Source organism: Ovis aries, chromosome 17 (assembly GCF_016772045.2).
Source record: "Ovis aries strain OAR_USU_Benz2616 breed Rambouillet chromosome 17, ARS-UI_Ramb_v3.0, whole genome shotgun sequence".
NCBI lineage: Eukaryota > Metazoa > Chordata > Mammalia > Artiodactyla > Bovidae > Ovis > Ovis aries.
This window is the reverse complement of record NC_056070.1, coordinates 50562535-50579073: the sequence shown is the minus strand read 5'-3', so window position 1 is coordinate 50579073 and position 16539 is coordinate 50562535. Positions and strand designations below refer to the sequence as shown.

Below are 16539 nucleotides of genomic sequence, written 5' to 3'. Positions count from 1 at the left end.
CTTACCCTGCTTGGGTCTCTCAGCACTCAGGTGGTCACTGAGAGGGAAGAACATGGATAGTTTTTGAGTCAGAGGCTGGAGAGATTTCCTCCTGGAGCAAGTAGAACTGAAAAAGAGGGAAGAAAAGCCCTTTCATAAAACTGCCAGAATTTCCCTGGAAGGATGTGAAAGATTCAGACAAAAATCATTTCTTCTCCTCTCTGCAATTTCTCAGGGTGAAACTAGTGGACAAAGACACGGGAGGGAAAAGATCATGGGGTCAGCCTGGAGCTCTGCTTGGCTCGCTGCCTTTGTAGATCACTGGGCTTGGTAGCCAGTTTGTGGCAGGGAAAACCCGGCAGTGTCTCTGGGGGTCTGTGGTGCCTCCTCCCTCCTGGGTGTACTTTCAGGTCCTTCCAGAGCACAGGGACCCTAGTTGTGCTGGGTGCTTCTCCCCTTCCCCTCACCATTTTGCTGCCTGTGGTCCCCTTTGTCCCAAGCTGAGGTCTGGGGCAGGGGTGACCCCCTCTCTCACTGAAGCCCAACAGAGTTGGGGTTTCTGTTGCCTGCCAACAAAGAATCTGGTCCCAGAGAGTCATCATGCTTTGTCTAATCGTTTTCTATCAGAAAGCAGCAATGAGTCTTGGTTAAAGTCTCCAAATCAAACTGTGTTGCCCATTTCAGCTATGGAAATGGGGAACCAACCACTTGCTTCTTGCAGCGTGGAACAGCCTCGGCCACTAGGTGGCAGTGTTGCAGCGCACGAGACCCCTGTTGCTGCAGAGGCGACCTGTGGCAGGAGAGAGGAGCCCTGGGTCAGGGACACCGATGTGGGGCGGGCCGGGAAGCCAGTGTCCTGGGTTGGGTGCAGGGAGCTACCTCCTCCTTCAGCAATGCTGTCCTCTGTGTTCCTTCATTTCCGGGATGACTGCCCAACACAAAATAAACTCAGAATTAAATTTGAGAAAAAGAGGATTGAGGGATTTTTGGTTTTGTTTTTCCCAAGACTCCCCAGGGTTGTTTTGGTTTTACCTATGACAGGGGTTCATGGCACAACCCCTGGGGCCAGTGTGGGGAGGAAGTTTCTTTCTTACTTTTTAAAATGAAGACTTTATTTTTAAGAGCAGTGTAGGTTCACAGTGAAGTTAAGAGGTATAGAGATTTCCCATACACTCCCTGTGCCCCCCCAACCCCAACCACCCTCGGCGAGGCAAAGGTCCCTCTGCACTTCACTCCCCTCACCACTCACCAGAGGAGGTTTCTATTTCTTTCTTTGTGTTCTCTGTGGGTTTTATTCTGGGTCATAGGATCAGTCAGAAGCAATAATGGAGCCCTTCTTTGCTTTGGTGAAGGGAGGTGACTGAGTCTGAGCAGCAGCTGTCATGGGATCAAACAGAGGAGAAATGTTTTGGGAGCCAGTGGAGAATAGCAGTTGGAGCCTGGACTCTGGAGCCCAATCCTGGCTCCACCCCTCTCATGCTGTGTGACTTTAGGCATGTTTCTTGACCTCTCTGTGCCTTCATTTTTTCAATCAATAAAATGGACATAATTATATTACTTATATAATTGTATAAATAATAATGATAGCAATCTGAAAATAATATCCTATCTCATAGGATCAGGTAAAGAGGTGATATAAATAAAGCAGAATGGTGACTGGCACATAGTAGGCACTTCCTAGTTCCTAGTTATTGCTACTGTTTTAAAAAATATTTTATTTGTTTATTTATTTGACTCTGTTGTATCTTGGTTGCTGATTGCAGGCTTCTCTTTAGATGTGGCCAGAGGGCTTAGTTGCCCCACAGTATGTGAGAACTTAATACCCTGACCAGGGATCAAAGTCACGTCCCCTGAATTGGAAAGCAGATTCTTAACCACTGAAGCACCAGGGAAGACCCTATAACTACTATTATTTTATTCACTGGATCCTACTGATGATACATTTGTGATGATTCCCAATCAATATTGATGTCTTCTTTCTCAAATTTGGCGGCACACATAACTCATATCAGGCAAGTTAACAATACAACTTTTACCTTCTTTTATTATCAGGTTTTTAAGTGTAGATATCTTCTCTTTTCAGTTACAATTTTTAGTTCCCCCAAGGCAGGCTGTGTCCTCTGCTTGTCTATTCTGGTCACAACTCTGCACTTCCTGCATCTTAGGGTACCTTGACTTACCTGATTAACTGGAGAAATTAATTCAGACAGAAAATACTCTTACTTTTTTATCCTTTTGGCTGTGCTGCAAGGCATGTGGGATCTTATTAATAGTTTCCTGACCAGGCCCCTGTAGAGGAAGCAGAGTCTTAACCACTGGACTGCCAGGGAAGTCCCCCTCTTATTTATTTTTGTGGTAGGCAAAAATAAATTTTCAAGCAGTTGAATAGCCTAAAGAATTGTAGCAGGGATGTTGAAGGCGTCTGAGCTCATGCTGTTTAAACTCTTAAGCCTTAAACAACAGTCTTAAAGATTTCCTAAAGTAGATTTTCTAGGCAACGACTACAAAGACTACAGTAGTTGCCCAACTACAACTGGGCAATCTTTGTTTCCCTTCCTGTAGTTACTTCACGTGTTCATTTTTGGCATATAGCACTGTGAGCTTTTGACAAATATATAGAGTCATGTAACCAACGCAACAGTCAGGATACAGAACAGTTCCATCACCCCATTCCTAATCCTTTGTTTTGAGTTTTTGCAGTGAAATAGTTAAATCTCAGCCTCTGATCCCTGGCAATCACTGCTCTGTCCCTCATGCCTCCAGTTCTGATTTTACTAGACTGTCACACATATGGAATCGTATAGTAGGTAGCTTTTCGAGGCTGCCTTCTTTTTGGCAGCAAAATGCATTTGAGATTTATCCATATTGTGTGGATATCCATCATTTGCTTTATTGGATAGATGGAAACAACTATCCATCAAGTTGTTTCCCCTTCAGTGGCTACACCACCAGATATTTATCCCTTCACCCACTGAAGGATGTTTGTGAAGTTGCATGTGGATGACGTTGTTTAAATGCTGATTCCGGCCAGACCTGAAGGTAGCCTCTCTCTCCAACCATGGCTGCCATTAAATCCCCATTTTGTTCAGACTTGCGTGGTGTGGGTTTTCTCTGAATTGAAGGAATCATTTTTGTTATCAACAAAGGCCAGAAGATGAGAAGGGCTAGTCTGAACTAGTGAGAAGTGCAAAGCAAGGACACTCCACATATGACATTCTGAGTAATGCAGTCACACAATAACAAATCACGTTATTGAGTTTCCTTGAGGTGTGTCCCTGATGGGCAGCAGGAAGTGACACCTTCTTTGTAAAATGCATCTTGGGGGATGAAGTGACTTGTTTTGGTGCATAAATTGAGCTGATGGAAGACGTGGGACTCCAGCCCAGGTGTCTTCTGCCTTTTGTAAGCCTCAGCTGCCTCCCCTATCAGAGAGTGGCAGAGCTGTCAGGGTTACTTAGTGAATTTCCCTCTCTTATTTAAACAATCTCCAAGGTGTCCAATTTAGAATAAATATAAATGGAAATAAGAACAAGGTCATCAACATTTCCTACTGTTTTAACAGCTGACGGTGCCTATAGGAGGTCAAAATTACTGTCACTAAGATCTATATAATCCGTTTAATAACACTCTTTCTACATCTGGTGCCCTGTGGAAACCTCTCACGTTGGCTTAACAGCTCTTCGCTTTGTTTCTCTGACTGCCTGTATTTCCTTGCTAATGAAAGCACAGTTACCTTAAGGAAGAGATGTGAACTTTTGTTCCAACTTGTGCGTACGGACAGGATCACAGCTGTCCAGGTTGTTAGCCTATACAGTGTCGTATTAGTTAGGTGTCATTAGCTGCTGTAATAAATAAAACCCTAGCAGCGGTTTAACACGTTGTTAAGATTTGTTCTTGGTCCCATCCAATGTGGGTGCCATATTTGGCAGGTGGCTCTCCTCCAGGTGGAGACTTAGGGGTCCAGGCTCCCTTCCAGCTTCTGGCTGCTCTGCCATGACCTAGAGTCTCGGGGTCCCCTGCTTCTCACTGGTTGAAGATAAAAGATACCAATTTTGGCTTCAAAGCAGGGCAGGCTCTTATTTCATCGGTCAGAACTAGTCACATGGCCATGCCAGGGGGACAGGAGAGGCTGGGAAGTCCCTGACTGAGCAGTCATATGCAATACAGTGGATAGAAAGTTTCTGCTGTTTTGTTTGTTTGATTTGAGTGAAGAATGGTAAATCCCTCCTCTCTTTTAGGGCACACAGGGTGGAACAAGTGCAGGGCGCAGGGATGTGCTACCCGGCAGTTGCCAGTGGCCTCGGACAGTAGTTTCTCATGTTGTTTTTTGACAGCCATCCATCTCTCCCACAGACGTGAGGACTTAGTGTCAACATTAGGCTACTCTTCCTTTACCCCACACTCGAACGTCCAATGTCTGTTCAACGCTGTCCTCCCCTGCTTGGCTAGTTTCGGCTTCTTGAAGACAAAGCCTATTCACCCTCACAGTCATGCATGCATTTGGGGAAGACAAAATGGCTCAGGAGAACTTTCAAAGACTGGCAATCATTTTCCATCCCTCTGTATCTTTGATCTCGCTGTCTCTCTCTAAAGTCAGCCAGGTCCAGCCATTTCCACTTGTAGTTCTGTTAGTTATGCTTATTTTTGTCTTTCTATTGGATTGGCCAACATGTTTGAGTTTTTCTGTTAAATCCAAATGAACTTGGCCAACCCAGTATGTACCCCATGCCTCTGCTCCTTGAGTTGATCAAATTTCAACAGCAGCAGCTCATTCTATAAAAGATGAGAATTTAGCTGACACTCCTTACTTTCCTTTCTTAGCAGTTAACATTGTATTTTGCTGAAAGTCACGGACACCCCTGGTCTCCATAGCTTGTCAATGACCATCTTCCTTCTGTGTCTTCACATGGTTGCCCCTCTGTGTGTTGTTGTTGTTGTTTGGTCACTACTAAGTTGTGTCTGACTCTTTTGTGACCCCATGGACTGTAGCCCTCCAGGCTCCTCTGTCCATGGGATTTCCCAGGTGAGAATACCGGAGTGGGTTGCCATGCCCACCTCCAGCGGATCTTCCCAACTCAGGGGTTGATCCCGGGTCTTCTGCATTGTGGGCAGACTCTACCATCTGAGCTACCAGGGAAGCTATACTTTTCCTATAATATTCTGTAGTGGAGTTTCTGTAGAGATGTGAGGAAATGAGTGTGCTTGGTCTGTCACTTAAAATCAAATTCCATATCTTTCTTTTTAAGGGAAAAAATGTCAGTATTTCTCTTAGATTAAATAAGCAAGAAGACATGTTCATCCTAGAAAACTTGAAAACACATAGAAAAATATGACGGAGTCTGGGTTTTGGGCAACTGGATGCAATGAATCTAAAGTGAATCTAAAGATGAAAAATGGGTAAGACAAGCTGATAGAATTTTGATAAAGAGTAACCTCTTGATATTAGTTTGCTAGGGTTACCATAACAAACTACTACAGATTGCGTGACTTGAACAACTGAAATTTATTCTCATGGTTCTAGAGGTGGGAGGGCCAAGATCCAGGTGTGAGTAGGGTTGGTGTCTCCTGAGGCCTCGCTCCTTGGTGTGTAGATGGTCATCTTCTCTCTGTGTCCTCATGTGGTTATCCTTCTGCGTGGGTCTGTGTCCTAATCTCTTCTTCTAAGAACCATTCATAATAGACTAGGGCCCACCCTAACGACCTCATTTGAACTTAATTACCCCTTTAAAACCTCTATCCCTAAATGCAGTCATGTTATTTTTTTCAACTAAAGAACCCCGAAACTGTGATTCAAATAAAATACTTCTGGCTGATTCAGCATATGCTTGTTTCCAACTACGATCAGATCCTCATTTTACATTGGACCCCAGAAGAAACTTCAGATGGATTCAAGAATTCAATCTAATACTTAAAATTTGTAAGAGGGTAGATCTTAAATTTCCTCACCACCAAAAATATCAAGTGGATTCACATATGTCGGTGGGTCTGAGGCAATGGATACGGTGACTAGTTCACAGCATAAGTCATCAAATTCTACACCTTGCATATGTAAAACTTTCAACTGTCAAAAATACCTCAGTAAAGAAAGAATTAAATGTGGGAGTTCCCTGGCAGTCCAGTGGTTAAGACTTTGCCTTCCAGTGTAAGGGGTTAGAGCTCCTGGTCAGAGAGCTAAGATCCCACATGCCTCGTAGCCAAAAACCCAAAACATAAAACAGAAGCACTGTTGTAACAAATTCAATAAAGACCAAAATACTAAAAAAGAAAAAAAAATCTCACTTTTTTAAAAAAAAGCTTTTCAAAGAAGAATTAAATGTAAAAATGTAGACACAAAAATGTATGTACATATACCCATCCATGGAAACAGAGTTGAAAGTACAGGTGAATATATGTTTGATGCTGGGATGCTGGGGAGGATTTTTTTTTTTCTGGCATAAAAGCAGCAGTGGGCATCATGAAAAAAAGATCCATATTCTTCATTTTGTTTTTTAAAAATTATTTATTTTGGCTGCACTGAATCTTCGTTGTTGCTCATGGGCTTTCTCTAGTTGCGGTGACAGGGGCTATTCTCTAGCTGTGGTGCTCGGCCTTCTCATTGTGGTGGCTTCTCTTGTTGCAGAGCACCAGCTCTAGGGTGCATAGGCTATGGGTTGTGGCACTCGGGCTTAGTTGCCCTGTGGCAGGCATGTGAGATCTTAGTTCCCGGGCCAGGGATCAAACCTCTGTCCTCTGCATTAGCAAATAAATTCTTAACCACTGTACCCCCAGGGAAGTCCTTCATTATGTTTTAAGTCTTATACACTGGGCTTTGATGGTGTATGTAGAATATTTGTGCCCCCTGATCTTGCTAGAGAATATAGTCTTGAGACTTCTGCTATCCATTGGCTGGTTTGGTAAGAAAGTAATTTCATGGAGGAGAGTTTGAAGGACAGCGTTCTCTAGGATCTCACTCTGGATTTTATTCTTCCTGTCAAGCTGGACCTTCTGAGAGGTATCAGCTGTCTTGGCTCACATTCCATTGTCTTCTGAAGAATTGCCTTTGCCTAATGGCCCTTTGCTCTTACACCCCAACTGGTGTGCCCAGCACCAAAGGGAGCCTGCTAATAAGCTCACTGTAGGGATGCTGCTGTGTCCCTTGGGGCATTACCACTGGAGGGCTTTCTCTCAGAGCCAGGAAAAGCTTTGCTTCTTGCTTTCATCTTATGAACGGTGTCCAACTAGTGACTTCATCTTGTGTTTTGAGAGCTGGGCAATTCAGAGGCACATTTGCAGTCTCTTTAGTTATTGCCGAAGCTCTTACAATGTAGAGTTTGCTTCCTAAGCTTTCAGCTGGCAGCAGAACACAGTGGCTAAAGGCAAAAACCCTACTCTCTGCCTGGAGCTTGAACAACTTGGATCCAGTAACCCTCTCTGCCTCTTCCTAGCTCTGGGATCTTAGGCAAGTCTCTTAACCTCCCCAAGCCTCAGTTTTCCCATGTATGTTGCTGTTCAGTTGCTCAGTCGTGTCTGACTCTGCGACCCCGTGGACTGCAGCACACCAGGCTTCCCTGTCCTTTACTGTCTCTTGGAGTTTGCTGAAGTTCATGCCCACTGAGTCGGTGATGCCATCCAACCATCTCATCCTCTGTCGTCCCCTTGTCCTCCTGCCTTCAGTCTTTCCCAGCATCAGGGTCTTTTCTGAGTCAGCTCTTCCCATTGGGTGGCCAAAGTATGGGAGGAGCTTCAGCATCAGTCCTTCCAATGAATATTCAGGGTTGATTTCCTTTAGTATTGACTGCGTTGATTTCCTTGCTGTCCAAGAGACTCTCAAGAGTCTTCTCCAGCACCACAGTTTGAAGACATCAGTTCTTCAGCACTCAGCCTTTTTTATTGTTCAGCTCTCATATACATACATGACCGCTGGAAAAATCATAGCTTTGATTATACAAATCTTTGTAGGCACAGTAATGCTCTGTAGGCAAAGTAATGTTCCCATCCATGAGTGGGACTAATAATAAAATCCTCATAATCAAAAGATTGTGAAGATGAAAAGTGTTAATACCCTTGAAATGCCTTGAAGTGCTTGGTATATCATAAGGATTATATGTAAATGTTGACTGTGATAACGGGTCTATTCTCATTACCATTATTTCTCTATATTTTATTTTTTTATTATCTCTGTAATATATGGTTATGCTGTGCTGTGCTGTGCTCAGTTGCTCAGTTGTGTCTGACTGTGCAATCCCATGGACTGTAGCCCACCAGGCTCCTCTGTCCATGGAATTTTCCAGGCAAGAATACTGGAGCGAGCTGCCATTTCCTACTCCAGGGGATCTTCCCGACCCAGGGATCAGACCCGAGTTTCTTGCACCTCCTGAATTGGTGGGCGGATTCTTGGCCACTGTGCCACCTGGGAAGCCATATCTAATCCTTAATGGATTTGCTGGTATATGACCCAAGACTTATATGACCCTCGAGGTGATGAATGACTATTCATTTTTGAGTACCAGCGCCCCTCTACTCTTTGAAAGTTCACTTTATGCCACGTCACTTTTATGAAAGACCTACATTAGTTCCATTTTTCACTCATCTGAAAGAAATCTAAAGAGGATTTTCCCTTTTACAAAAAAAAAAAAAAAGAAAAGAAAAGAGTGGCCATAGTGTTCAGTGTTGGTTTTGCAGGGAGGAAGGGTGGAGCGAAGCACACAGCCAGGTTCCTTCCCCGGAAACTACGCGCAGCAGCCAGGTTCCTTCCCCGGAAACTACGCTCAGCATCTCAGCGTCAAGCAGGTCTCTGGTCTGTAATTCTGGGGCTGGAATCAGAAAACCGTATATCTCTTAGTCAGTTGTCTCCTGTTAGTGTCTGCTAATGCTGGCAGGGAAAGAGGAGCGGGGAGGCACATGCTAGAGAAAACTTGAAGACTGGAGCTGGGAGAAGGGACTTACTGCTTCCTGTCCACTTCCTGTCTACTTCATGTCTGCTTCCTGTTTCTCCCCTGCTTCTAGTCTGCCTTTTTTTTTTTTTTTAAGAGGTTTACTTTATTTATTTAGTTTTGTTTTAGTTTTGGTTGTGTTGGGTCTTTCTGATGCAGTGCCTGGGTTCTTCGTTGCTGGGCATGGGCTTTCTCTAGTTTCAGTGAGCGAGGGCTACTCGAGTGGCACCACGCCTACTTCTCTATGTGGTGGTTCCTGCTGTTGTGGGGCATGGGCTCTAGAGTGCAGGCCCAATGGTTGTGGCCCACAGGCTTAGTTGCTCTGTGGCATGTGGGATCTTAGTTCCCCAACCGGGGCTTGAGCCTGTGCACCCTGCATTAGCAGGTAGGTTTTAACCACTGGACCACCAGGCAAGTCCCTCTGGTCTGGTTTTTTATTTTAAATCAGTTTCTTGCCCTTATGAATGACTCATGTTGGACATTCAGGGCTCCCCAGCTTGAGATTTGAGAAGAATCTTGGGACAAAGGCAAGCATCCCTCCCTCCTGCCTGATGACCTGGTGTCCTCATACATTTCTGCCTGTATGGTCTCTCCTTCTGTTTCAGCCGTGTGAATTTTATCTGGTTGAGAGAGACAAACTCAAGTTTCCCCATCTTACTTTTTATATGGGTGCCTTTTGAGTTGGATAGTTTTGCTACCTTTTCTGAGTTATGTGGTCTGTGACTTGTGTTTCAGATGCAGAGGTGGGAAAGTGTGTGGTCCCTGGGGTGCAACTAGGGGATACAGTTGGGGGTGGCTGCAGACTGAGTGGGGATGTATAATAAATTTCACCACGGCTGGTGGTTAATGACTAAATAAGCACATGCAATTCTCCTCCTTAATCTGAGGGCATTTGGTCTGACTTGCTGCACTGGCTCCTCCTCCTGAGCCTTTAGGTCATGTGATGCGGTTTACAAGTAGCAAGGCTCCGCTCAGTTGTGTCCGACTCTTTGCGACCCCATGGACTGTAGCCTACCAGGCTCCTCCGTCCATGGAATTTTCCAGGTAAGAATACTGGAGTGGGTTGCCATTTCCTTCTCCAGTATTTATTGCTACCATACCTTAAAGGTATGGATCACTGGCTGCTTTGCCAGCAGCTGCATTGTGATGCTCTGGGCCAACTGTATCTATATTCTTGCTCTACCTGGGAATCCAGGCTGATACGTGGGGTGGGAAACAGTCACCTGTGACTGCAGAGTGATAAAAACCTCACTAAGTCTGCAAAGATTTTGTCCATGAACTTGGCCCTGTGAGCCTTGAGCTCCAGCTCCTTCGCTGACCTTCCCGTGGCTAACTCCTTGGCTTCATTGTAGAACCACCAGACCAGTTGGCCCTGGGGCAGTGCAGAGAAGTGGAACATCTCTGAAATTGGACAGAACTGGTTTGACCCTTAACCTTGACCATGTTCAAACTGCTTAATTTCTCTGTGCCTCAGTTCCACCATTTTCCAAAAGGGACAAAGACTATTCATCTCACAACCATTGAGATAATCAATGAATGTAGCAGTTGTATATGCCCAGGTTAGCACATCGCCAGTGTTCTGTAAATGCTATTTCTCCTTTAAGTGATATTTTTTTTTCCCTCCATGTGAAAATTGCAGCTCTTGGCTTGGCAAACCTAGCAACCAGCTTAGTGACCACAGGGATGTGATATTTGAGAGGAAATGAATGGAGTGATAATGTGATGGGCCAATGATTTGTTAATATTAATGGTATCTATTAACAACCCTGGGAGGAAGCCAAAGAAAGGCTCAGAAGAACACAGAGAGATTTAGTCTCTTAAGCATTAAGCCAAGGCACTCTTAATTGATGGACATGCACTCAGCACATATTTGTTTTGTTTCTTCTGCTAGATCCTGGATATGCAGCCATAAATTGGGTGGCAAAGTCTCGGCTCTCATGAGCTTGAATTTTAATAGAGAGACTTGATAGAAAATAAGTCAACAAGTGAAAACACAAAGGCTAATTTCAGATGGTGAGAGTGGCCTTGAAGAAATATAACAGGATGGACTGAATAGTGACTGGATATATTTGTCAGACTCTAGTGGAGAAAACAGAAGCCACACTAGTTATTTCCACAGAGGGAATTTAATCAAGGGAATCAGTTAGTCATGTGATGGAAGATCTGTGAAACGAAGTCGGGCATGGTAAATGCCTTCTGGGAATGGTAAAGTAATCCAGAAATTAATTACAGCAGGAAGCTGTTACCAATTGGACTGAAGGGACAAAGTGGGAAAATTGGATTATCAGAACCCAGAAGCTGGAACCATCTAGTAAGTATTAGAACTACTGCCTAAGAGAGCTATATTCATGATGGGAGCTCTGATGGGGCTGGACAGTCTCTGCCAGTAAATACTGGGAGATAAGGGGAGAAATACCTCCCAGGCTCCATCTTCTACCAGAGCATCACATTGGCTGATCTCATCCAGAAGCCAGGGAGCAAAGGAGCTTGGGAAATGTAGTTCCCTATGATGCAGAGAAGAGCAGAGATAGAGCTGGAGTGCCTGTTCAGAGAAACCTTTTCTGAGTTAAGAAATCCTGGTGGGAAGGAGCCTGCTGTACTCATAGGTGGGTGATGGACTTCCCCAGCAGGTGCAGAAGTTCACAGAGGAAGACACACAAACATCATGGAGATAGACTGGAAAGCATGAGTATAAAAGATCTCCTACTTCTTTCCTCTGCCTCAGAAACAATATCCACTGCACTGTTCTGAACTGACATGAATGCTCCCAAAGGCTTCCTTGTAGCTCCTGGTCTCCATGACCATGGGGGCGGGGTTCCCAGATGGTGGCAGTAAATTACCACCTATTCATCAGGACTAACCTTCGACAGATCAGTGAGCAGTTTCACTTGCTGATGGTTTTCAAAGATGTGGCCCTTCTGGTCCACTGCAGAGAGAGCCTTTATTTCTGGCTGTCCATTTTTTTTTTTTGTGGGAATTAGAAGAGACTCAGCTGCAGAAATGTCACAGGCCTTGACCCTCAGGTGGGTTACCAGGAACCACAGGACTGTTAATAAGCTTCCATGCAGGACTGGCGATGGTAGTGAAAAGGTTTGTGAGTCTGTGGGCTGCATTATCTTATGGCTATAGGTTCCTCCAGTCCTGACCAAGACACATGCCCAGGAGTATTTTTCTGTGTGCCAAGCGCAGCGGTGATGTCCGTCCACGCACTTTGGGTTACAGAGTCCCTACTGGGATTCCTAACATTGTGGGAGTTGCTTCATTCTGCTTGTTTCCACCCGAAGTTCTTTTTGGGACTTCCCTGGAGCCATCTGTGATTCAGAACATCCTTTAATCACAGAGCGTCTGTCTGGAGCACCTCGTGCTCTTGATGAACCTGGACTTGATTCTCTTTTTGGCTCATAAGGAGGGCAGTGATAGGAAGTGCTTTGCAGTTGGGCCAAACCAAGACTTCCTCATTTTCTGCTCTCAGCACCCACCTCATTCAGTCGGGTGGTGAAAAGCCCTCTAGGAAATTAGCAGACTGAATAGGGTCTTATTTCACATCCAGACCTCCGGCCACATGGTCTGCCTGCCAATGGGAAGAAGAATGGGGCCACTATATGATGTTAGGGGACCGAAGGGAGGCATGTTAGCTTCTCAGATCCTGGATGTTTTTGTAAGGACACAGTCTCATGACTCCATAAAATGCTCCTAAATTCACATATCATATTTTGTTGCAATCTAGTTGGAGAACAAAAATGAGGATCTGGCAGCCGATGTTTATGGTTTTCCATAGATGCCTTCAGACAAAATTTGTATTGCATTTTGCTTGAGTTATGGTGGGACAGGATTGTAAACTCACACTGCTATTTTGGATGAAATACAAGCTTTGGCCATAATAAAGAAGAGAGAAAGCACAGTTTTAAATTTCTTATAAATCAATTTTTGAGAGACAGAAAATATCAATATAAATGATAATGGAAAAAAACTAATCCACAATGGAAACAGATCATGTTAAAATTTACATTTATTTTAATTTCCTTTTCCCTATCTGTAAATAAGCCAGAATTTAAACCTTGCCTTAGGCTTCCCATAGATTTTTACGGGAAGGTAAAATTGGAGTCTCTTTCCAAATCTGGTCAGCTGTGTGCCCACCCATATCTACTGAAGGATATTGTCAGGCTGTGGAAGACAGATTCCCCTTGTTGCCAGCTGATTTATGGGCGAATTCGCCAAGAATTTAACTTCTTAGTTAGGAGTGGGGAAATAAACCAACCAAAAAATAATTTAAATTTCATCTGGGATGGTCTTTCTGCATTGCTTGTCGTTGTCAAAATACAAATTGCCCCTTGGTGGCGGCAACAGCTAAGACTTTCCTTTGGTTGAAGCTCATTCTTCAGAGTCGCCTCTTCCTCCTCCATCTTTGATCCAAACACCACCCAATCTACAGGAAGCATTCTGGAGGAAATCTAAGTCTGGGCAAATGCACTGTATACGCATTTATGCATGTCTCTGTGTTGTGTACATACAATATTTACTACTTACAAAATATTTTAAACATTTGAAATCATGTAAAACAAGATTTGATGACTGCTGTTTCACTGAAGATGTAAGGATTTTCTCACGACACTACATATTTGTTGAGACCGTGGTTATGGTGATCTCTTAACATCTCATGTAGAGTCAGACTTTCATCATTTATAGGATCAGTGCCTTCATGATGAGTTGTTAGGCTGTTTCCTGTGTGTTGCGGCTGTAAGTCATACTTGCGATGACGCTTGCACATGACTCTCCTTCTTGACCTCTTCTTTCCGTCACGTGAATTCCTAGGTAGAGAATTACTGGGTGATCATTTTGAAGGGTCTGAATGTTCACTTATTTTCTGGGGCCATGCCACGAAGTTTGTGGAATCTTAGTTCCCCAACTAGGGATTAAACTTGGGCACCTTGCATTGGAAGCATGGAGTCTTAGCCACTGGACCAGCAGCGAAGTCCTATTCACTTTTATAATTGCTTTGTGTAGGTTAGCCATGCTTTTCTCCAAAATCTGACCACTCCTTGGGGGCAGAAACCACATCTGTCTTGCTCCTGTGACTTCCATATAAGGGCTGGGAACACAGTAAGTGAATAGTAAATATATTTAGATAGGTAATTAGAGAAATGAATAAAAAATAACTCTTCTCTAGTAATTAATTTGACCCAGGACTGGCCATATTGATGACACTTGAGAACTTACTTTTTTCTTTCTTTCTTCTTCTTTTAGCCCCCCACAACTTTACTGAGATATCATTGATCTATACAAAGTATATTTAAGGTGTACAATTTGATGTTTTGATATATGTAACCATTGTGAAGTGATCACCATAATCAAACTAGTTAACATATCTATTACCTCTTCCTGATTATCATTCTTGTGTGTGTGTGTGTGTGTGTATAGGAAAGATTTAATCTAAGATCCATTATCTTAGCAAATTACAATGTACAATACAGGATTGTTAACTATATCACATTGCTGTGCATTAGCTCTCTAGAAGGCATTCGTCTTGTTTAACTGAAACTTTGTACCCTTTAGCACCCCCCATCCTGCCTCATTCCTCTCTCTCTCCAGCCTCTGGCAACCACCATCCAACTCTCTGCTTCTACAAATCAGACTGTTTTAGATTCTGCATGTAAGTGAGATGGTGCAGAGAACTTGCCTTCTGAACACCTTCTTGGTGCAAGGATGCGTCAGCTCTGAAATGATTGTGTCTGCTTCACAATCTCCTAATTACAATTTTATCATTCTCTTGGAAAGGAGAGCTCACCAAGGAGAGCCCTGAAAAGGTCCAAAATTATTTCAGTCAATAGAAAGCTGTATTTTGTAGAATTTGTAATGGCTGCAGAAAACTCCAACCAGGAGTTGGAGTCAATGGAGTATTTATTTACTTTTTATCCTCTGATGATGCTGCATTTTAAACACTGCTGCCAGCTTTATTTCTTCTTGCTCTGGTTGGAAGCTGGGCTCCAGGGGCAGAGGTTTGTTTCAGAGCAAGGAAGAATCCCTGTCTATTTGTGGCTTGATTTGCTGACCCTGGTTCCTGGTGGGCTGTCTTCACTTTGAAAAATCTTGGATCTTTGCTTTCTGTGTTTTGCCATTTGAAAGAAACACACACACACACACACATATACATATATGCATGCACATGTATACATGTATATATTTATATGTATTTTAATTAACAAAGTATAACACACGGTTATTGTGATAAATTTTAAGAAAGGAGAAACATTGGTGATAAAATTCAAAAATCCTTTTTGGATTCTATAGAAACCACACATGAATATATGTACATTTACATATGTACCTAAAAAATTATCCAAATAGAATCCTAAAAAGTTATCCAAATAGGATTATATGAGTTACGATTATAGCTGTTGATGTTTAATGACATATTGTGACTTTTTTTTTCAAATATACTGATACAGTTGTGCTTCATTTTTCTTTTTTTAAATTTAACTTTATTATTATTCTTTTTTTGGCCACATGTGGGACCAGGGATCAAACCTGTACCCCCTGCATTGGAAGCATGGAATCTTAACTGCTGGACCACCAGGGAAGTCCCACTGGGCTTCATTTTTCTCACCGCTGCTTGTTATCCCTCTGCAAAAGTGTATAGTCTATCCAATCTCCTCTTAATAAACCTTTGGAGTGGTTTAAATGGATAAATAATAATCATGGTAGCTGGAAAAGGTTGAGCGTGTTTGTGAGTCAGCACTGTTCTAGGTTCTTCATATTTATTAACTCATTAATCCTTATTATAGTTTATATTTATATTCTACTTTATATGAAGACATTTGAGGCACAGACAGGTTAAGTAATTTGCCCGAAGTTGCTCAGTGAAGAAGAGACAGAGTTGGGATTTAGATCCAGCCTGCTCACTCTAGCACATATGTTCTTTTTTTTTTTAAGCAGTTTTTTAAAAAAATACTTTTATTTATTTATCTGGCTGTGCTGGGTCTTAGCTGCCGCACACCAGATCCTCAGTCTTCATCATACCATGTCGGCTCTTCAGCTGCTGCATGTGAACTCTTAGTTACAGCACATGGGATCTGGTTCCCTGACCAGGGATGGAATCTGGGCCCCCTGCATTGGGAACACGAAGTAACCACTGGACCACCAAGGAAGTCCCTCATATATTACACATTCTTTACTTTGTCTGCAATTCAAAAGGATGCTGTAGGGGACATCCTTGTAGATAAACAGATCTTTATGCATTCTCACTCATGTTTCAGAAGGAGAGATTTCTAGAAGTAGGAATGCTGAACCATAGCTTCACCCTCATTTCAGAAAGAATAAGGAGATGTCTCAATGTCCCTGCACACATCCCATCCAGGAGTGACAGGAAGAAGTGTAAATACCAAATAAAAGCATCAACACCTCATATACAACAACAGTCCGATGCCTGGTTGTGTGGTGGGCTGGGTAGGCAGCCTACTCTCTGTGGGGTGATTACAACAGAGTCGACCATGATCCTCTGAGTTTGGATATTTGCAAGAACAAGAGGGTGTGATGTTTTCCCTCTGGGGGTGTAATTCAGCCACAGGGCGATTGGGTCAGTCGTACCTGGGGGCTCCTTCCTGCTCTGCCTTGGTTATTTTGGAAGATCCTTAGAACACACTTTATGTGA

General features: G+C 43.3%; 1 protein-coding gene across 1 annotated transcript in view; it reads left to right on the top strand.

The window, feature by feature from the left end:
• TMEM132B (transmembrane protein 132B) overlaps positions 1-16539 on the top strand; it is a 403125-nt gene that overhangs the window by 148869 nt on the left and 237717 nt on the right.